The sequence below is a fragment of the Parasteatoda tepidariorum genome, chromosome 7, assembly GCF_982258835.1.
Source record: "Parasteatoda tepidariorum strain Cologne lab strain chromosome 7, Ptep-v5.0, whole genome shotgun sequence".
NCBI classification, from domain to species: domain Eukaryota; kingdom Metazoa; phylum Arthropoda; class Arachnida; order Araneae; family Theridiidae; genus Parasteatoda; species Parasteatoda tepidariorum.
In genome coordinates this window covers 11737875-11759955 of record NC_141761.1, presented here as the reverse complement: position 1 = coordinate 11759955, position 22081 = coordinate 11737875, and the positions used below count along the sequence as shown (strand labels likewise).

Genomic DNA, 22081 nt, shown 5'->3' with positions numbered 1-22081 from the left:
ACAGAATATTTCTAAGTTCCGAAATCACCAGAATTTTTCTAAGTAACGAAAACGTCTGAAATTTTCTAAGTGCTGATGACTTCTGAATGTTTTCTAAGTACCGAAATCGACAGAATGTTTCTAAGTACCGAAAACGTCAGATATTTTCTAAGTACCGAAAAGGTCAGAAATTTTCAAAGTACCAAAATCAACAGAATTTTTCTAAGTACCGAAATCTACAGAATTTTTCTAAGTACCGAAATCAACAGGATTTTTCTAAGTACCGAAATCATTAGAATTTTTCTAAATACCGAAAACGGCAGAATTTTCTTAAGTACCGAAAAAGTCAGAAATTTTCTAAGTACCGAAAAAGGCAGAAATTTTCTAAGAACCGAAATCAACAGAATTTTTCTAAGTACCGAAATCACCAGAATTTTTTTAAGTACCGAAATCGGCAGAATTTTTCTAAGTAACGAAAACGTCAGAAATTATCTAAGTACCGAAAACTTCTGATTGTTTTCTAAGTACCGAAATCGACAGAATGTTTCTAAGTACCGAAATCGTCTGAATTTTTCTAAGTACCGAAATCGTTTGAAATTTTCTAAATACCGAAAAGGTCAGAAATTGTTTTGAGTACCGAAATCATCAGAATTTTTCTAAGTGCCGAAAACGTCAGAAATTTTCTAAGTACCGAAAACTTCCGAGTCTTTTCTAAGTACCGAAATCGACAGAATTTTTCTAAGTACCGAAATCGGCAGAATTTTTCTAAGTACCGAAAACGTCAGAATATTTCTAAGTACCAAAATCGTCGAAATTTTTCTAAGTACCGAAATCGTCAGAATTTTTCTAAGTACCGTAAAGGTCAGAAATTTTCTAAGAACCGAAAAGGTCAGAAATTTTCCAAGTACCGAAAAGGTCAGAAATTTTCTAAGTACCGAAATCGTCAGAATTTTTCTAAGTACCGAAATCATTAGAATTTTTCTAAGTACCGAAATCTGCAGAATTTTTCTAAGTACCGAAAACGTCAGAAATTTTCTAAGTATCGAAAACTTCTGAATGTTTTCTAAGTACCGAAATCGTCTGAATTTTTCTTAGTTCCGAAATCACCAGAATTTTTCTAAGTAACGAAAACGTCAGAAATTTTCTAAGTACCGAAGACTTCTGAATATTTCTAAGTACCGAAATCGACAGAAATTTTCAAAGTACCGAAAACGTCAGATATTTTCTAAGTACCGAAAAGGTCAGAAATTTTCAAAGTACCAAAATCAACAGAATTTTTCTAAGTACCGTAATCGACAGAATTTTTCTAAGTACCGAAATCGCCGGAATGTTTTCTAAGCACCGAGAACGTCTGAAATTTTCAAAGTACCGAAAAAGGCAGAAATTTTCTAAGTACCGAAATCAACAGAATTTTTCTAAGTACCGAAATCAACAGAATATTTCTAAGTTCCGAAATCACCAGAATTTTTCTAAGTAACGAAAACGTCTGAAATTTTCTAAGTGCTGATGACTTCTGAATGTTTTCTAAGTACCGAAATCGACAGAATGTTTCTAAGTACCGAAAACGTCAGATATTTTCTAAGTACCGAAAAGGTCAGAAATTTTCAAAGTACCAAAATCAACAGAATTTTTCTAAGTACCGAAATCTGCAGAATTTTTCTAAGTACCGAAATCAACAGGATTTTTCTAAGTACCGAAATCATTAGAATTTTTCTAAATACCGAAAACGGCAGAATTTTCTTAAGTACCGAAAAAGTCAGAAATTTTCTAAGTACCGAAAAAGGCAGAAATTTTCTAAGAACCGAAATCAACAGAATTTTTCTAAGTACCGAAATCACCAGAATTTTTTTAAGTACCGAAATCGGCAGAATTTTTCTAAGTAACGAAAACGTCAGAAATTATCTAAGTACCGAAAACTTCTGATTGTTTTCTAAGTACCGAAATCGACAGAATGTTTCTAAGTACCGAAATCGTCTGAATTTTTCTAAGTACCGAAATCGTTTGAAATTTTCTAAATACCGAAAAGGTCAGAAATTGTTTTGAGTACCGAAATCATCAGAATTTTTCTAAGTGCCGAAAACGTCAGAAATTTTCTAAGTACCGAAAACTTCCGAGTCTTTTCTAAGTACCGAAATCGACAGAATTTTTCTAAGTACCGAAATCGGCAGAATTTTTCTAAGTACCGAAAACGTCAGAATATTTCTAAGTACCAAAATCGTCGAAATTTTTCTAAGTACCGAAATCGTCAGAATTTTTCTAAGTACCGTAAAGGTCAGAAATTTTCTAAGAACCGAAAAGGTCAGAAATTTTCCAAGTACCGAAAAGGTCAGAAATTTTCTAAGTACCGAAATCGTCAGAATTTTTCTAAGTACCGAAATCATTAGAATTTTTCTAAGTACCGAAATCTGCAGAATTTTTCTAAGTACCGAAAACGTCAGAAATTTTCTAAGTATCGAAAACTTCTGAATGTTTTCTAAGTACCGAAATCGTCTGAATTTTTCTTAGTTCCGAAATCACCAGAATTTTTCTAAGTAACGAAAACGTCAGAAATTTTCTAAGTACCGAAGACTTCTGAATATTTCTAAGTACCGAAATCGACAGAAATTTTCAAAGTACCGAAAACGTCAGATATTTTCTAAGTACCGAAAAGGTCAGAAATTTTCAAAGTACCAAAATCAACAGAATTTTTCTAAGTACCGTAATCGACAGAATTTTTCTAAGTACCGAAATCGCCGGAATGTTTTCTAAGCACCGAGAACGTCTGAAATTTTCAAAGTACCGAAAAAGGCAGAAATTTTCTAAGTACCGAAATCAACAGAATTTTTCTAAGTACCGAAATCAACAGAATATTTCTAAGTTCCGAAATCACCAGAATTTTTCTAAGTAACGAAAACGTCTGAAATTTTCTAAGTGCCGATGACTTCTGAATGTTTTCTAAGTACCGAAATCGACAGAATGTTTCTAAGTACCGAAAACGTCAGATATTTTCTAAGTACCGAAAAGGTCAGAAATTTTCAAAGTACCAAAATCAACAGAATTTTTCTAAGTACCGAAATCTACAGAATTTTTCTAAGTACCGAAATCAACAGGATTTTTCTAAGTACCGAAATCATTAGAATTTTTCTAAATACCGAAAACGGCAGAATTTTCTTAAGTACCGAAAAAGTCAGAAATTTTCTAAGTACCGAAAAAGGCAGAAATTTTCTAAGAACCGAAATCAACAGAATTTTTCTAAGTACCGAAATCACCAGAATTTTTTTAAGTACCGAAATCGTCAGAATTTTTCTAAGTACCGTTAACGTCAGAAATTTTCTAAGTACCGAAAACTTCTGAATGTTTTCTAAGTAACGAAAAAGGCAGAAATTTTCTAAGCACCGAAATCGTCGGAATTTTTCTAAGTACCGAAATCATCAGAATTTTTCTAAGTACCGAAAACGTCAGAAATTTTCTAAGTACCGAAATCAACTGAATTTTTTAAGTACCGAAATCAACAGAATTTTTCTAAGTACCGAATTCAACAGAATATTTCTAAGTTCCGAAATCACCAGAATTTTTCTAAGTACCGAAAACGTCAGAAATTTTCTAAGTTCCGAAGACTTCTGAATGTTTTCTAAGTACCGAAATCGACAGAATGTTTCTAAGTACCGAAAACATCAGATATTTTCTAAGTACCGAAAAGGTCAGAAATTTTCAAAGTACCAAAATCAACAGACTTTTTCTAAGTACCGAAATCGACAGAATTTTTCTAAGTTCCGAAATCAACAGAATTTTTCTAAGTACCAAAATCATTAGAATTTTTCTAAGAACCGAAATCAACAGAATTTTTCTAAGTACCGAAATCGGCAGAATTTTTCTAAGTACCGAAAACGTCAGATTATTTCTAAGTACCAAAATCGTCGAAATTTTTCTAAGTACCGAAATCGTCAGAATTTTTCTAAGTACCGTAAAGGTCAGAAATTTTCTAAGAACCGAAAAGGTCAGAAATTTTCCAAGTACCGAAAAGGTCAGAAATTTTCTAAGTACCGAAATCGTCAGAATTTTTCTAAGTACCGAAATCATTAGAATTTTTCTAAGTACCGAAATCTGCAGAATTTTTCTAAGTACCGAAAACGTCAGAAATTTTCTAAGTATCGAAAACTTCTGAATGTTTTCTAAGTACCGAAATCGTCTGAATTTTTCTTAGTTCCGAAATCACCAGAATTTTTCTAAGTAACGAAAACGTCAGAAATTTTCTAAGTACCGAAGACTTCTGAATATTTCTAAGTACCGAAATCGACAGAAATTTTCAAAGTACCGAAAACGTCAGATATTTTCTAAGTACCGAAAAGGTCAGAAATTTTCAAAGTACCAAAATCAACAGAATTTTTCTAAGTACCGTAATCGACAGAATTTTTCTAAGTACCGAAATCGCCGGAATGTTTTCTAAGCACCGAGAACGTCTGAAATTTTCAAAGTACCGAAAAAGGCAGAAATTTTCTAAGTACCGAAATCAACAGAATTTTTTTAAGTACCGAAATCAACAGAATATTTCTAAGTTCCGAAATCACCAGAATTTTTCTAAGTAACGAAAACGTCTGAAATTTTCTAAGTGCCGATGACTTCTGAATGTTTTCTAAGTACCGAAATCGACAGAATGTTTCTAAGTACCGAAAACGTCAGATATTTTCTAAGTACCGAAAAGGTCAGAAATTTTCAAAGTACCAAAATCAACAGAATTTTTCTAAGTACCGAAATCTACAGAATTTTTCTAAGTACCGAAATCAACAGGATTTTTCTAAGTACCGAAATCATTAGAATTTTTCTAAATACCGAAAACGGCAGAATTTTCTTAAGTACCGAAAAAGTCAGAAATTTTCTAAGTACCGAAAAAGGCAGAAATTTTCTAAGAACCGAAATCAACAGAATTTTTCTAAGTACCGAAATCACCAGAATTTTTTTAAGTACCGAAATCGTCAGAATTTTTCTAAGTACCGTTAACGTCAGAAATTTTCTAAGTACCGAAAACTTCTGAATGTTTTCTAAGTAACGAAAAAGGCAGAAATTTTCTAAGCACCGAAATCGTCGGAATTTTTCTAAGTACCGAAATCATCAGAATTTTTCTAAGTACCGAAAACGTCAGAAATTTTCTAAGTACCGAAATCAACTGAATTTTTTAAGTACCGAAATCAACAGAATTTTTCTAAGTACCGAATTCAACAGAATTTTTCTAAGTACCGAAATCAACAGAATATTTCTAAGTTCCGAAATCACCAGAATTTTTCTAAGTACCGAAAACGTCAGAAATTTTCTAAGTTCCGAAGACTTCTGAATGTTTTCTAAGTACCGAAATCGACAGAATGTTTCTAAGTACCGAAAACATCAGATATTTTCTAAGTACCGAAAAGGTCAGAAATTTTCAAAGTACCAAAATCAACAGACTTTTTCTAAGTACCGAAATCGACAGAATTTTTCTAAGTTCCGAAATCAACAGAATTTTTCTAAGTACCAAAATCATTAGAATTTTTCTAAGAACCGAAATCAACAGAATTTTTCTAAGTACCGAAATCGGCAGAATTTTTCTAAGTACCGAAAACGTCAGAATATTTCTAAGTACCAAAATCGTCGAAATTTTTCTAAGTACCGAAATCGTCAGAATTTTTCTAAGTACCGTAAAGGTCAGAAATTTTCTAAGAACCGAAAAGGTCAGAAATTTTCCAAGTACCGAAAAGGTCAGAAATTTTCTAAGTACCGAAATCGTCAGAATTTTTCTAAGTACCGAAATCATTAGAATTTTTCTAAGTACCGAAATCTGCAGAATTTTTCTAAGTACCGAAAACGTCAGAAATTTTCTAAGTATCGAAAACTTCTGAATGTTTTCTAAGTACCGAAATCGTCTGAATTTTTCTTAGTTCCGAAATCACCAGAATTTTTCTAAGTAACGAAAACGTCAGAAATTTTCTAAGTACCGAAGACTTCTGAATATTTCTAAGTACCGAAATCGACAGAAATTTTCAAAGTACCGAAAACGTCAGATATTTTCTAAGTACCGAAAAGGTCAGAAATTTTCAAAGTACCAAAATCAACAGAATTTTTCTAAGTACCGTAATCGACAGAATTTTTCTAAGTACCGAAATCGCCGGAATGTTTTCTAAGCACCGAGAACGTCTGAAATTTTCAAAGTACCGAAAAAGGCAGAAATTTTCTAAGTACCGAAATCAACAGAATTTTTCTAAGTACCGAAATCAACAGAATATTTCTAAGTTCCGAAATCACCAGAATTTTTCTAAGTAACGAAAACGTCTGAAATTTTCTAAGTGCCGATGACTTCTGAATGTTTTCTAAGTACCGAAATCGACAGAATGTTTCTAAGTACCGAAAACGTCAGATATTTTCTAAGTACCGAAAAGGTCAGAAATTTTCAAAGTACCAAAATCAACAGAATTTTTCTAAGTACCGAAATCTACAGAATTTTTCTAAGTACCGAAATCAACAGGATTTTTCTAAGTACCGAAATCATTAGAATTTTTCTAAATACCGAAAACGGCAGAATTTTCTTAAGTACCGAAAAAGGCAGAAATTTTCTAAGAACCGAAATCAACAGAATTTTTCTAAGTACCGAAATCACCAGAATTTTTTTAAGTACCGAAATCGTCAGAATTTTTCTAAGTACCGTTAACGTCAGAAATTTTCTAAGTACCGAAAACTTCTGAATGTTTTCTAAGTAACGAAAAAGGCAGAAATTTTCTAAGCACCGAAATCGTCGGAATTTTTCTAAGTACCGAAATCATCAGAATTTTTCTAAGTACCGAAAACGTCAGAAATTTTCTAAGTACCGAAATCAACTGAATTTTTTAAGTACCGAAATCAACAGAATTTTTCTAAGTACCGAATTCAACAGAATATTTCTAAGTTCCGAAATCACCAGAATTTTTCTAAGTACCGAAAACGTCAGAAATTTTCTAAGTTCCGAAGACTTCTGAATGTTTTCTAAGTACCGAAATCGACAGAATGTTTCTAAGTACCGAAAACATCAGATATTTTCTAAGTACCGAAAAGGTCAGAAATTTTCAAAGTACCAAAATCAACAGACTTTTCCTAAGTACCGAAATCGACAGAATTTTTCTAAGTTCCGAAATCAACAGAATTTTTCTAAGTACCAAAATCATTAGAATTTTTCTAAGAACCGAAATCAACAGAATTTTTCTAAGTACCGAAATCGGCAGAATTTTTCTAAGTACCGAAAACGTCAGAATATTTCTAAGTACCAAAATCGTCGAAATTTTTCTAAGTACCGAAATCGTCAGAATTTTTCTAAGTACCGTAAAGGTCAGAAATTTTCTAAGAACCGAAAAGGTCAGAAATTTTCCAAGTACCGAAAAGGTCAGAAATTTTCTAAGTACCGAAATCGTCAGAATTTTTCTAAGTACCGAAATCATTAGAATTTTTCTAAGTACCGAAATCTGCAGAATTTTTCTAAGTACCGAAAACGTCAGAAATTTTCTAAGTATCGAAAACTTCTGAATGTTTTCTAAGTACCGAAATCGTCTGAATTTTTCTTAGTTCCGAAATCACCAGAATTTTTCTAAGTAACGAAAACGTCAGAAATTTTCTAAGTACCGATGACTTCTGAATATTTCTAAGTACCGAAATCGACAGAAATTTTCAAAGTACCGAAAACGTCAGATATTTTCTAAGTACCGAAAAGGTCAGAAATTTTCAAAGTACCAAAATAAACAGAATTTTTCTAAGTACCGTAATCGACAGAATTTTTCTAAGTACCGAAATCGCCGGAATGTTTTCTAAGCACCGAGAACGTCTGAAATTTTCAAAGTACCGAAAAAGGCAGAAATTTTCTAAGTACCGAAATCAACAGAATTTTTTTAAGTACCGAAATCAACAGAATATTTCTAAGTTCCGAAATCACCAGAATTTTTCTAAGTAACGAAAACGTCTGAAATTTTCTAAGTGCCGATGACTTCTGAATGTTTTCTAAGTACCGAAATCGACAGAATGTTTCTAAGTACCGAAAACGTCAGATATTTTCTAAGTACCGAAAAGGTCAGAAATTTTCAAAGTACCAAAATCAACAGAATTTTTCTAAGTACCGAAATCTACAGAATTTTTCTAAGTACCGAAATCAACAGGATTTTTCTAAGTACCGAAATCATTAGAATTTTTCTAAATACCGAAAACGGCAGAATTTTCTTAAGTACCGAAAAAGTCAGAAATTTTCTAAGTACCGAAAAAGGCAGAAATTTTCTAAGAACCGAAATCAACAGAATTTTTCTAAGTACCGAAATCACCAGAATTTTTTTAAGTACCGAAATCGTCAGAATTTTTCTAAGTACCGTTAACGTCAGAAATTTTCTAAGTACCGAAAACTTCTGAATGTTTTCTAAGTAACGAAAAAGGCAGAAATTTTCTAAGCACCGAAATCGTCGGAATTTTTCTAAGTACCGAAATCATCAGAATTTTTCTAAGTACCGAAAACGTCAGAAATTTTCTAAGTACCGAAATCAACTGAATTTTTTAAGTACCGAAATCAACAGAATTTTTCTAAGTACCGAATTCAACAGAATTTTTCTAAGTACCGAAATCAACAGAATATTTCTAAGTTCCGAAATCACCAGAATTTTTCTAAGTACCGAAAACGTCAGAAATTTTCTAAGTTCCGAAGACTTCTGAATGTTTTCTAAGTACCGAAATCGACAGAATGTTTCTAAGTACCGAAAACATCAGATATTTTCTAAGTACCGAAAAGGTCAGAATTTTTCTAAGTACCGAAATCTACAGAATTTTTCTAAGTACCGAAATCAACAGGATTTTTCTAAGTACCGAAATCATTAGAATTTTTCTAAATACCGAAAACGGCAGAATTTTCTTAAGTACCGAAAAAGTCAGAAATTTTCTAAGTACCGAAAAAGGCAGAAATTTTCTAAGAACCGAAATCAACAGAATTTTTCTAAGTACCGAAATCACCAGAATTTTTTTAAGTACCGAAATCGTCAGAATTTTTCTAAGTACCGTTAACGTCAGAAATTTTCTAAGTACCGAAAACTTCTGAATGTTTTCTAAGTAACGAAAAAGGCAGAAATTTTCTAATCACCGAAATCGTCGGAATTTTTCTAAGTACCGAAATCATCAGAATTTTTCTAAGTACCGAAAACGTCAGAAATTTTCTAAGTACCGAAATCAACTGAATTTTTTAAGTACCGAAATCAACAGAATTTTTCTAAGTACCGAATTCAACAGAATTTTTCTAAGTACCGAAATCAACAGAATATTTCTAAGTTCCGAAATCACCAGAATTTTTCTAAGTACCGAAAACGTCAGAAATTTTCTAAGTTCCGAAGACTTCTGAATGTTTTCTAAGTACCGAAATCGACAGAATGTTTCTAAGTACCGAAAACATCAGATATTTTCTAAGTACCGAAAAGGTCAGAAATTTTCAAAGTACCAAAATCAACAGACTTTTTCTAAGTACCGAAATCGACAGAATTTTTCTAAGTTCCGAAATCAACAGAATTTTTCTAAGTACCAAAATCATTAGAATTTTTCTAAGAACCGAAATCAACAGAATTTTTCTAAGTACCGAAATCGGCAGAATTTTTCTAAGTACCGAAAACGTCAGAATATTTCTAAGTACCAAAATCGTCGAAATTTTTCTAAGTACCGAAATCGTCAGAATTTTTCTAAGTACCGTAAAGGTCAGAAATTTTCTAAGAACCGAAAAGGTCAGAAATTTTCCAAGTACCGAAAAGGTCAGAAATTTTCTAAGTACCGAAATCGTCAGAATTTTTCTAAGTACCGAAATCATTAGAATTTTTCTAAGTACCGAAATCTGCAGAATTTTTCTAAGTACCGAAAACGTCAGAAATTTTCTAAGTATCGAAAACTTCTGAATGTTTTCTAAGTACCGAAATCGTCTGAATTTTTCTTAGTTCCGAAATCACCAGAATTTTTCTAAGTAACGAAAACGTCAGAAATTTTCTAAGTACCGAAGACTTCTGAATATTTCTAAGTACCGAAATCGACAGAAATTTTCAAAGTACCGAAAACGTCAGATATTTTCTAAGTACCGAAAAGGTCAGAAATTTTCAAAGTACCAAAATCAACAGAATTTTTCTAAGTACCGTAATCGACAGAATTTTTCTAAGTACCGAAATCGCCGGAATGTTTTCTAAGCACCGAGAACGTCTGAAATTTTCAAAGTACCGAAAAAGGCAGAAATTTTCTAAGTACCGAAATCAACAGAATTTTTCTAAGTACCGAAATCAACAGAATATTTCTAAGTTCCGAAATCACCAGAATTTTTCTAAGTAACGAAAACGTCTGAAATTTTCTAAGTGCCGATGACTTCTGAATGTTTTCTAAGTACCGAAATCGACAGAATGTTTCTAAGTACCGAAAACGTCAGATATTTTCTAAGTACCGAAAAGGTCAGAAATTTTCAAAGTACCAAAATCAACAGAATTTTTCTAAGTACCGATATCTACAGAATTTTTCTAAGTACCGAAATCAACAGGATTTTTCTAAGTACCGAAATCATTAGAATTTTTCTAAATACCGAAAACGGCAGAATTTTCTTAAGTACCGAAAAAGTCAGAAATTTTCTAAGTACCGAAAAAGGCAGAAATTTTCTAAGAACCGAAATCAACAGAATTTTTCTAAGTACCGAAATCACCAGAATTTTTTTAAGTACCGAAATCGGCAGAATTTTTCTAAGTAACGAAAACGTCAGAAATTATCTAAGTACCGAAAACTTCTGATTGTTTTCTAAGTACCGAAATCGACAGAATGTTTCTAAGTACCGAAATCGTCTGAATTTTTCTAACTACCGAAATCGTTTGAAATTTTCTAAATACCGAAAAGGTCAGAAATTGTTTTGAGTACCGAAATCATCAGAATTTTTCTAAGTGCCGAAAACGTCAGAAATTTTCTAAGTACCGAAAACTTCCGAGTCTTTTCTAAGTACCGAAATCGACAGAATTTTTCTAAGTACCGAAATCGGCAGAATTTTTCTAAGTACCGAAAACGTCAGAATATTTCTAAGTACCAAAATCGTCGAAATTTTTCTAAGTACCGAAATCGTCAGAATTTTTCTAAGTACCGTAAAGGTCAGAAATTTTCTAAGAACCGAAAAGGTCAGAAATTTTCCAAGTACCGAAAAGGTCAGAAATTTTCTAAGTACCGAAATCGTCAGAATTTTTCTAAGTACCGAAAACGTCAGAAATTTTCTAAGTATCGAAAACTTCTGAATGTTTTCTAAGTACCGAAATCGTCTGAATTTTTCTTAGTTCCGAAATCACCAGAATTTTTCTAAGTAACGAAAACGTCAGAAATTTTCTAAGTACCGAAGACTTCTGAATATTTCTAAGTACCGAAATCGACAGAAATTTTCAAAGTACCGAAAACGTCAGATATTTTCTAAGTACCGAAAAGGTCAGAAATTTTCAAAGTACCAAAATCAACAGAATTTTTCTAAGTACCGTAATCGACAGAATTTTTCTAAGTACCAAAATCAACAGAATTTTTCTAAGTACCGTAATCGACAGAATTTTTCTAAGTACCGAAATCGCCGGAATGTTTTCTAAGCACCGAGAACGTCTGAAATTTTCAAAGTACCGAAAAAGGCAGAAATTTTCTAAGTACCGAAATCAACAGAATTTTTCTAAGTACCGAAATCAACAGAATATTTCTAAGTTCCGAAATCACCAGAATTTTTCTAAGTAACGAAAACGTCTGAAATTTTCTAAGTGCCGATGACTTCTGAATGTTTTCTAAGTACCGAAATCGACAGAATGTTTCTAAGTACCGAAAACGTCAGATATTTTCTAAGTACCGAAAAGGTCAGAAATTTTCAAAGTACCAAAATCAACAGAATTTTTCTAAGTACCGAAATCTACAGAATTTTTCTAAGTACCGAAATCAACAGGATTTTTCTAAGTACCGAAATCATTAGAATTTTTCTAAATACCGAAAACGGCAGAATTTTCTTAAGTACCGAAAAAGTCAGAAATTTTCTAAGTACCGAAAAAGGCAGAAATTTTCTAAGAACCGAAATCAACAGAATTTTTCTAAGTACCGAAATCACCAGAATTTTTTTAAGTACCGAAATCGTCAGAATTTTTCTAAGTACCGTTAACGTCAGAAATTTTCTAAGTACCGAAAACTTCTGAATGTTTTCTAAGTAACGAAAAAGGCAGAAATTTTCTAAGCACCGAAATCGTCGGAATTTTTCTAAGTACCGAAATCATCAGAATTTTTCTAAGTACCGAAAACGTCAGAAATTTTCTAAGTACCGAAATCAACTGAATTTTTTAAGTACCGAAATCAACAGAATTTTTCTAAGTACCGAATTCAACAGAATTTTTCTAAGTACCGAAATCAACAGAATATTTCTAAGTTCCGAAATCACCAGAATTTTTCTAAGTACCGAAAACGTCAGAAATTTTCTAAGTTCCGAAGACTTCTGAATGTTTTCTAAGTACCGAAATCGACAGAATGTTTCTAAGTACCGAAAACATCAGATATTTTCTAAGTACCGAAAAGGTCAGAATTTTTCTAAGTACCGAAATCTACAGAATTTTTCTAAGTACCGAAATCAACAGGATTTTTCTAAGTACCGAAATCATTAGAATTTTTCTAAATACCGAAAACGGCAGAATTTTCTTAAGTACCGAAAAAGTCAGAAATTTTCTAAGTACCGAAAAAGGCAGAAATTTTCTAAGAACCGAAATCAACAGAATTTTTCTAAGTACCGAAATCACCAGAATTTTTTTAAGTACCGAAATCGTCAGAATTTTTCTAAGTACCGTTAACGTCAGAAATTTTCTAAGTACCGAAAACTTCTGAATGTTTTCTAAGTAACGAAAAAGGCAGAAATTTTCTAAGCACCGAAATCGTCGGAATTTTTCTAAGTACCGAAATCATCAGAATTTTTCTAAGTACCGAAAACGTCAGAAATTTTCTAAGTACCGAAATCAACTGAATTTTTTAAGTACCGAAATCAACAGAATTTTTCTAAGTACCGAATTCAACAGAATTTTTCTAAGTACCGAAATCAACAGAATATTTCTAAGTTCCGAAATCACCAGAATTTTTCTAAGTACCGAAAACGTCAGAAATTTTCTAAGTTCCGAAGACTTCTGAATGTTTTCTAAGTACCGAAATCGACAGAATGTTTCTAAGTACCGAAAACATCAGATATTTTCTAAGTACCGAAAAGGTCAGAAATTTTCAAAGTACCAAAATCAACAGACTTTTTCTAAGTACCGAAATCGACAGAATTTTTCTAAGTTCCGAAATCAACAGAATTTTTCTAAGTACCAAAATCATTAGAATTTTTCTAAGAACCGAAATCAACAGAATTTTTCTAAGTACCGAAATCGACAGAATTTTTCTAAGTACCGAAATCAACAGAATTTTTCCAAGTACCGAATTCGACAGAATTTTTCTAAGTACCGAAATCAACAGAATATTTCTAAGTTCCGAAATCACCAGAATTCTTCTAAGTACCGAAATCGTCAGAATTTTTCTAAGTACCGAAATCATTAGAATTTTTCTAAGTACCGTAAAGGTCAGAAATTTTCTAAGTACCGAAAAGGTCAGAAATTTTCCAAGTACCGAAAAGGTCAGAAATTTTCGAAGTACCGAAATCGTCAGAATTTTTCTAAGTACCGAAATCATTAGAATTTTTCTAAGTACCGAAATCGGCAGAATTTTCCTAAGTACCGAAAACGTCAGAAATTTTCTAAGTATCGAAAACTTCTGAATGTTTTCTAAGTACCGAAATCGTCTGAATTTTTCTAAGTACCGTAATCGTCAGAAAGTTTCTAAGTACCGAAATCGACAGAATTTTTCTAAGTACCGAAATCACCAGAATTTTTTTAAGTACCGAAATCGTCAGAATTTTTCTAAGTACCGTTAACGTCAGAAATTTTCTAAGTACCGAAATCAACTGAATTTTTCTAAGTACCATAATTAACAGAATTTTTCTAAGTACCGAAAACGTCAGAAATTTTCTAAGTACCGAAAACTTCCGAGTCTTTTCTACCCAAGTGGCACTCAATATCGAATGATCTCGAAAAAACTTCGCTTACGACTTCGATCGATGTTGTTCCGAAACATCGATCTATGTAAAAACGTCAGATTTTTTTTATATTGTACGACATTGTGAAATTTGATATAGATCGATATCTCAATAACGCCGTAGAATGTCGAGTTTGAAAAAACCATATTCCACGGCATTTACGGATACAGTAGAACGTCGATGAATATTTTCATCATGTTATTCGTACAACAAATATTAATAAGCATTTAAAGATGCGGCAGAGCACCGATCGATAATTTTGATACGTTATTCAAGAAAAATTTTTCACTGGGTATTGTAGGATATAGGTAAATTTGTGTTAATTATTTTATAAGGTTTTGCACTTCAGATTTTATTTCGCTAATTGTACTCCAATTTTTCAACAAAAAATAAGCATTCAAAAATATTTTTAATCAGTTTCCAAATATTATATATATAATTAGGATTTGCTCAGTAATTAATTTAAAAATCAAGTGTAAAATAGGTGAATAGGAATAAGTGTGAGCACTGTAGATGGAATATAAGAAGTGAATATTAATGTAAGGCATGATAATTATTTTAAGCTCAACTATGATTTATAAATCAAAATCAAAGACTATTTGCTTGTTTTAAAATAACCACATTTTCCACGCATGTAAATTAGTTTTCTTATTTTTTAGCATTAGCAATGCACATTTGATCTTCAGACAGGATTCAGTCACTGAAAATTAGTAATTTAATATATTGCACAACAGCACTAATAACTCAAAAAGTATTATAATTTTATGAGTTTAATAAAATTTACCCTTCTGATATGAACGTGTTTTTTAATATAGAAGGTGTGAATGCAGAGGAATAAAACAAAAAGTAGCTATGAATATTTTATTTGAATAAACATTAAAAATTTAGTAAAACAAATTGGCCCATTCTTGGGTCTCCAAGTCCAAAGAATTGATCACGTCAATTATCTTAGGTTTTCGTCCTTCCCAATCAGTGGCTGTGGCAGACCTTCCAAAATTTTTCCGCAATCTCTTGGCCTCAAAATGTTTGAGAACTGTAGCTGGAAGTAAAACATTGAGTAATATTAATAACATTTAAAAAATAAAAACTTAAAGACTAACTAACAGAGCACAGTTTATTAATGAGTATATAACGAAACTTAGAGAACTAAACTGAATGAAGAGCTTAGAGCAACGTATCTCAACCTTTTTTTTTGTTGTTGCGGCACACTTTTAACGATTTCGGAATTTGACGGCACACAATGAAAAAAAATTAGATTAAAAATTGTTTACTTACCTATAATACACTGTGTTAAATAGTTTGTGATAATAATATGTACTACAAAAGCACGTTTATTAAGGGATTAATTATTTCTTTCGAATGATTTTTTATTAGTAAGTAACAGTTATTTATTTTTTCCTTCTTTTTGCTAGTTATTAATTGTTAGCTTGTTTTCTATAGTTATTAACTGTTATTTTTTGTGATTTCTTGTTAACTAGTTTTTCTTGCTAATTAATTTTTAGCTTATTTTCTTGTTAGTTATCCTTTGCTAATTTGCTTATATTGAATAGCTTACTTTAATGATTAACTTATATTTCCATTTGAAGGTAAATTTTCAGCTTGCTTTCCTTTGTTAATAAATTATTTTAATAGACATTAAATTCCCTACTTATATCAACATTTTTTTAAAACTGTGTGTCAAAGACAATTTAACTATTTCATCTTATTTTAAGATTGTCAGAGACAAGGCAATCGCAGACAAAGATGTTCACATGGTTAAAGCGTAGAAAAATTATAAAAAGTATATATATACTTTTTATGAACATTTCAAGCACATTTTAAGAATTTGGCAGCACAAAGCCGCGGCACTGCGGTTGAGAATCGACACAAGGATCAAAAAAGGGCATGCTGCATTAGACACTGTTTTGTAAAACTGTCAATATTCAAGCGGCAATGCTGTATATTTGATTAAATAATTAATTCTTTAACAACAAAAAATACTATAAGAAAAAGCTTATCGGTTCAGTTTTATTTGTATATCTTAATATTCAATTTTACTTCTATGTATTAAAGAACATTCTCTTATACTAATGTGAATACACAAAAAGTATTGAAGTTGAAAATAAGATTCATTTTTAAAATTTAGATCTGATATTGATTACTTATGATTGCATATACTTAGAAGTATAACTAAACAAAAGCTCAAACTTATTATAAATACACTGCACTCCCAAATGCATTCAATTCTTTAATGTAATTGTTTTTTTTCTTCCTTCTACGAAGTTACTTTTTTTCGTGATCCAAAAACTATTGACGTACAACTGTGTTAGACTTTGAAAATTAAGTTTTTCAAGCCTCTCTCTCCCGCTCACTTTTTTGGTTTGGATTTCTGAAACTTTTTTGCAATATCTGGTTTCCTTTACATGGGAACAAATTTTTATTTTGTATTTTTCAAATAGAGAGAATCTCTTCTTAGAATTATTTTTAAATTAAATTTAATTATAATGCTGCCTTTAACTACAGCTTACAAAGATAAAAATCGACTGATGATATATATTAATACATATTAAAAAATTGTGAATATACACGAAAAATCCTGAATAAACTTAGAAATGTTAAGGATTAACTGCAAATTAATGTTTGTAAAATTTAATACAAAAAGAGAGGAATTCTAAATATTTTGATTTATTATTTGCAATTGGAATTGTTATTCAGATAAAAAACTTTAATTTTTTTTTTCTTAAAGCATTTAAAAACTGGAAGGAAAAAAAAATCAAATATATATATTAATAAAAATAAATAATATTTTAATCAACAATTTTACCCAAATGACATTAGTGATGGCAGGCACTCTTTCAAATGAGGACTTTTCTTTTCGCCTCAGTCACAATGCCGGCATATGGAATCCAAATACTGAATCTGAAAACAAATGTTTGTTAATTTATTGAAACAGCTACAAGACAATACAAATTATGTTAAAATTTAATCTAAAAGAGAATTAAAATATTTATATTAGCTAGCCCACTTTCAAGTATTATTTAATATGTACACTTGTTAAAAATAAGCAAAATAGATGCCATCAACAGCTCCGTAGCTGATACATCCCCTAAAATGAAAGTAACTATCAGTTGCTTAAATCAGATTTCTGATGCATCATCTAATACAAAAGTCATTATATCGGCCTGCCGATATATGTGTTACGTAGATATTTTGAGATGCATCGATTTATTGCCCGGTCTATATACAGGGATGAGAGTAGTCAGAAAGTAAAAAAGAGGAAATCCAAATATATATATATATATATATATATATATATATATATATATATATATATATATATATATATATATATATATATATATATATATATATATATATATATATATATATATATATATATATATACATATATATATATATATATATATATATATATATATATATATATATATATAAATCGCACTTTTTTTGTCTAATTTTTGTTTAAACTTGTAATCCATGTGATTATAAGTCCCGATATGAGGCTTTTAAATCACGTGCATATAAAACTCTACATCGAATTTAAAAAATGCGAAAATACAAATCATGATGCGTAATTTTTAGATCAAGATGCATAATTTTAAAATCGCGCGATATTACAACCGCAAAAATGAATCACGACATTGGATTTTAAGCTCGGGTAGCTACATAGGGTTTTAAAAGCTCGTAAATGCAAATCGAGAAATTGGCTTTTTAAATCTCGTAAATAAGAATCGCAATATTTAAATGGCCTGAATAAGAATCGCAACGTTCAACTTTTAAATCAGGTAAATACGAAAATCGATGTTTGATAATAAAATCGCGATTTTAAAAATGCGAAAATACAAAACACGATATTAGATTTTTAAATCTCGTAAATCCGAGTCATAATGTACGATATTTAAAAAGCGTAAATAAGAATTGCAATGCGCAACTTTTAAATCAGGTAAATACGAAAATTGATGATTGATATTAAAATCACGTGAATAAAAATCGAGATATTTGCAGAGTCGGGACTTGGGATTTCTAAAAGGATTGTTTGAATTGTTTTTTGTTTACACAATAAGTAAAAATTTACAAGATTAATTGAATGAGCAAATAAATATTTTCACCACAAATTCACCTCCATTTTTTTTGTTTTTTTGCTTTCTCTCCAGAATACAAGAAGCAGCGACGTCTAAATTACGAAAATACGAGCTATCCGGCCGAAGGATAAAAAATACGGAAAATCTTATTTTCTATGCGTGAAATCGGAGAAAATAGCTAATATAAGTAAACATGCGGAAGGATTAGCAGTTAGGACGTAGTTTGAATTTTCTGTTTTTCTTTGAAAATCGTAAATAAATATATTAATTTGACTTCAACGACTGAATTTAAAAAAAAAAAACGGGATATTTATAAATAAATAAATAAAAAAAACGAAACTTTTAGAGAATCTGAGTTTTTGATAAAAAGGCTGAAATTCGATAGAAAAAAGCGAAAAAAATCTCATCCCTGTATAAAGGTCAACCAGTTTTATCCCAAGGAAATGATTTTTAGAGAAACTTCAGAGGGAGGAATGAGGACTTCAATAATTTCGCTCCGCGGAAAATTAAATTCCTCATAAAATATTTTAACTTGTGCAAAAAAAAATTTCGGCGGAAATTAGCGGGAAAAATGGAAAAATCTGAGAAAAAGCGGAAATCCGCGAATCCGTGGAAGAATCTCATCCCTGTATATAGAATAATCATTTAAACTCTCCATACACCCACCCTCAAGTACAGAACAAATAAGATGGTGAAATTTTTTTTTGCTTTTTAAGGGGACAGCAAGGTTTGAAAAGGTTAAGATTCACTGGTCTATACTTTAGAGCAAAGGTTCCTATACCAAAGGATCCAATGAGCAATTGTAATTTTTTTTATCATAATAATAGCTCCATTTTTAATAAAATGCTTTCTATGGAGAAAAAAATTAGGGAATGATTATAATACCATTGAATAACTCAATCATAAAAATAATTACAATAAGTTCACTTACAAGCAAACTGTAAATTCTCATCTTCTTTCAACTTTTCCTCTAATTGATTAAGATCACCATCCGAAGAAAACGGGAACTCAATACCTCTTGGTAATTCTAAAAGAACAGATGTTGAATTATCTTTCTCTTTTTCAGAGCCTTCGTTTCTTTAATTTCCTTTCTTAACTATTTAATCTCCTCTTGATTTTCTAACACACAGTTACACATCTTAGTCACTAAAATAACAAATACAAGAGATTAAGTATATAGCAGTTTTATAAATGTGTTCTTGATGCTAATAATATGATTAAGTATTTTATAAAAACACCAAGTTAATTTGCAAAAAATGAAAACTATATACATTTACTAATACATAAATTAAATACACTTTTTTAAATATAATAACATGCAAATTTTTCATGAAAAATAAATGAGGAAAAAATATTCAAAATACAAAATGTTACTCGAGGCCCCAAAATTTATACTAGTTTTCTCATCTTGCAATTGCTCTGTTCGGTGACAAGAATACAAAATAGTCTGATATCATAATTTATTTATTTACTTAATAGCTAAAAGGCTGAGTAGAGCGAATTATACACCTATGTTGGTGAAATGCAACACAATGAAAGAACTGTCTGACATTTATTCATTAAATTACTGATAGTGGTATAAATAAACAAGTGCACTCTTTTTCTAAATAAATTCTTATCATTTACATGAAGGCATTAAGAATAAGATAAAACAGTAACAAATTATCACATCAAAATATAACATTTCTACTTGATATATATTGTAAATAGATATCAGTATAAGATAAGACATTACAAAATTAATTTCTACACATTAATATTTTATAATGAATCACAGCTAAGTTATAATCTTATTTAATAAGAATCACACATAGACCTGTTATATATATATATATATAAATACCTGGTCTGTTTTGGTTTTTCTGAGAGGTACCTCTTTTGCGAAAAATTGAGATCCTTCAATCTCTGAGATCCTACAAAATTAATAAATAAAAATATTTATACAGTAAAACTTAAAAGTTTATGAGCACTAAATGAAAAAACCCAATTTTCCCTGGGTTTTTTCAAAGCCTGAAAAACAATAAAATATTTAATTAGAAAAGCTTTGACCAATATTTTCTAATCATAATCTTAGAAACTTATAAGTTTTAGTTGGTGCACTCTTATCCAAATTATACTTCAGTTTTTAAAGTTAGATAAAAAAAAGTGAACAGCTTTAATATTTTGTATATTAACAAATTTTGATATTATTTTCGACATTTAAATTTCCCTTTTTATCTATAAATTTTTATTATTATTTTCAGCAAACAAAAAATTCTTTAAAGAAGTTTACACATAAAAATTTCTTTGATTTTGAGCCTTTAGTGTCTAGTTTAATTTTCCTTTAGTATACTCTTGTAACATAAGAAACACATATCATACTTTATACATAACACATACCTTACTTGATATCCAACACATTTAAAAAAAAAAATTGTAGTAGTAACGAATTACAATCATTCTTGTACCATAAACTAAATCTTATATATTAAGAACTTTTATTTAGAGAATTATATTACAAGACTGGATTAAATTTAGGTAAATAGAATATTATTGTTTTCAGAAATTGAAAAGTTTAACTTATTTCTTTTTTTAAAATTGTTTAATATTTTCATATTGCTTATCTTACTTTTAGACATAATTTTGAAATCTATATAACCTTTTACTACAATTCACTTACATGAATATTTTGATAAATTATGTATACTTTGAGCACAATTTTGAATGTTTTAAAACGAATTAACTGTTAATAAGCACACAGAATTAACGTTGACAGACTTAATTTTTATGAAAAGTATTTATACACTCATAACTACAATGCTATGAACCTTGTTCACACAATAAATTACATTAGAAACATTTCATCTTAGAAAAAATTATTTACGAAGCTAGTGAATTTATTTAATAAAAATTAGATAGATTGTAAAACATAACATTTAACATCCCAGCCAACAAGTAAACGATTCTGAACAAACAACTTTGACAATGAATTTACGTCATTAATTAGAAATTATTCCGATAATAATATTTAAAATTAACGAAAAGTTAAAAACTACTAACTTAATTATAATTCAAAACCAGCTACATATGATCTATTATAATGGAATGTTCTTTTGGTAATGTAGGCTTAACCTAAGTATAAAAGTTAAACATTGCAATTAGAAATGAAGACCTGACACAATATTAATAGAGTTTATACAAGTAAATAGAAGATGAATAAATTTTGCTTACCTAAATTAAATCAGTTCGGTGACTTTTGACGACAATAATATGTTTTTAGTAGGAGATATAACATGCCGAACACATACAAATCGTAAAGCGTGACGTCAGAGCTGAAGATCACGTGACAAGCGTTCATATCGATTAACTTTGTTGATAACAATATTAAGTTCGCTTTACCTTCCAATCCCGTTCAATATTGTTTTCACGGAATTCTATTTTTTACTTTCACTAATGTGAGCAAGTATAAAGAAATTTTACTCATTTTTATCTTTCTAACAAATATTTTGAACTTTGGAACTAAAATATATTTAATATAGAGCGTTTTAAGAAAAATACTTTTAAAGTTTCATTGACGGAATTCATTCAATAACTTGCTCACAGTATCTATATTCCTCCGCTTTCAAAATATTGATAGGAACGGCCACGGTATAGATCGATGTTTCTGTGCTACTTGGGTATGTACCGAAAACGTCAGAATTTTTCTAAGTACCGAAAACTTCTGAATGTTTAATAAGTATCGAAATCGTAAGAAATTTTCTAAGTACCGATAACGTCAGAAATATTCTAAGTACTGAAATCGTCTGAATTTTTCTAAGTACCGAAATCGTCATAAATTTTTCAAAATACCGAAAAGGTCAGAAATTTTCCAAGTACCGAAATCGACAGAATTTTTCTAAGTTCCGAAATCACCAGAAATTTTCTAAGTACCGAAATCAACAGAATTTTTCTAAGTACCGAAATCGTCGGA

The 22081-nt window shown here is 30.4% G+C and overlaps 1 long non-coding RNA gene across 1 annotated transcript; it reads right to left on the bottom strand.

The window, feature by feature from the left end:
* Positions 1–14897: 14897 nt before the first annotated feature.
* On the bottom strand, positions 14898–21565 carry LOC147806839 (uncharacterized). The gene is made up of 5 exons (XR_015435294.1): positions 21343–21565; positions 19976–20045; positions 19064–19278; positions 16854–16948; positions 14898–15089 (listed from the first exon to the last, which is right to left on the bottom strand). It is a non-coding gene; the product is annotated as an uncharacterized LOC147806839 (long non-coding RNA).
* Between the last annotated feature and the right edge of the window lie 516 nt (positions 21566–22081).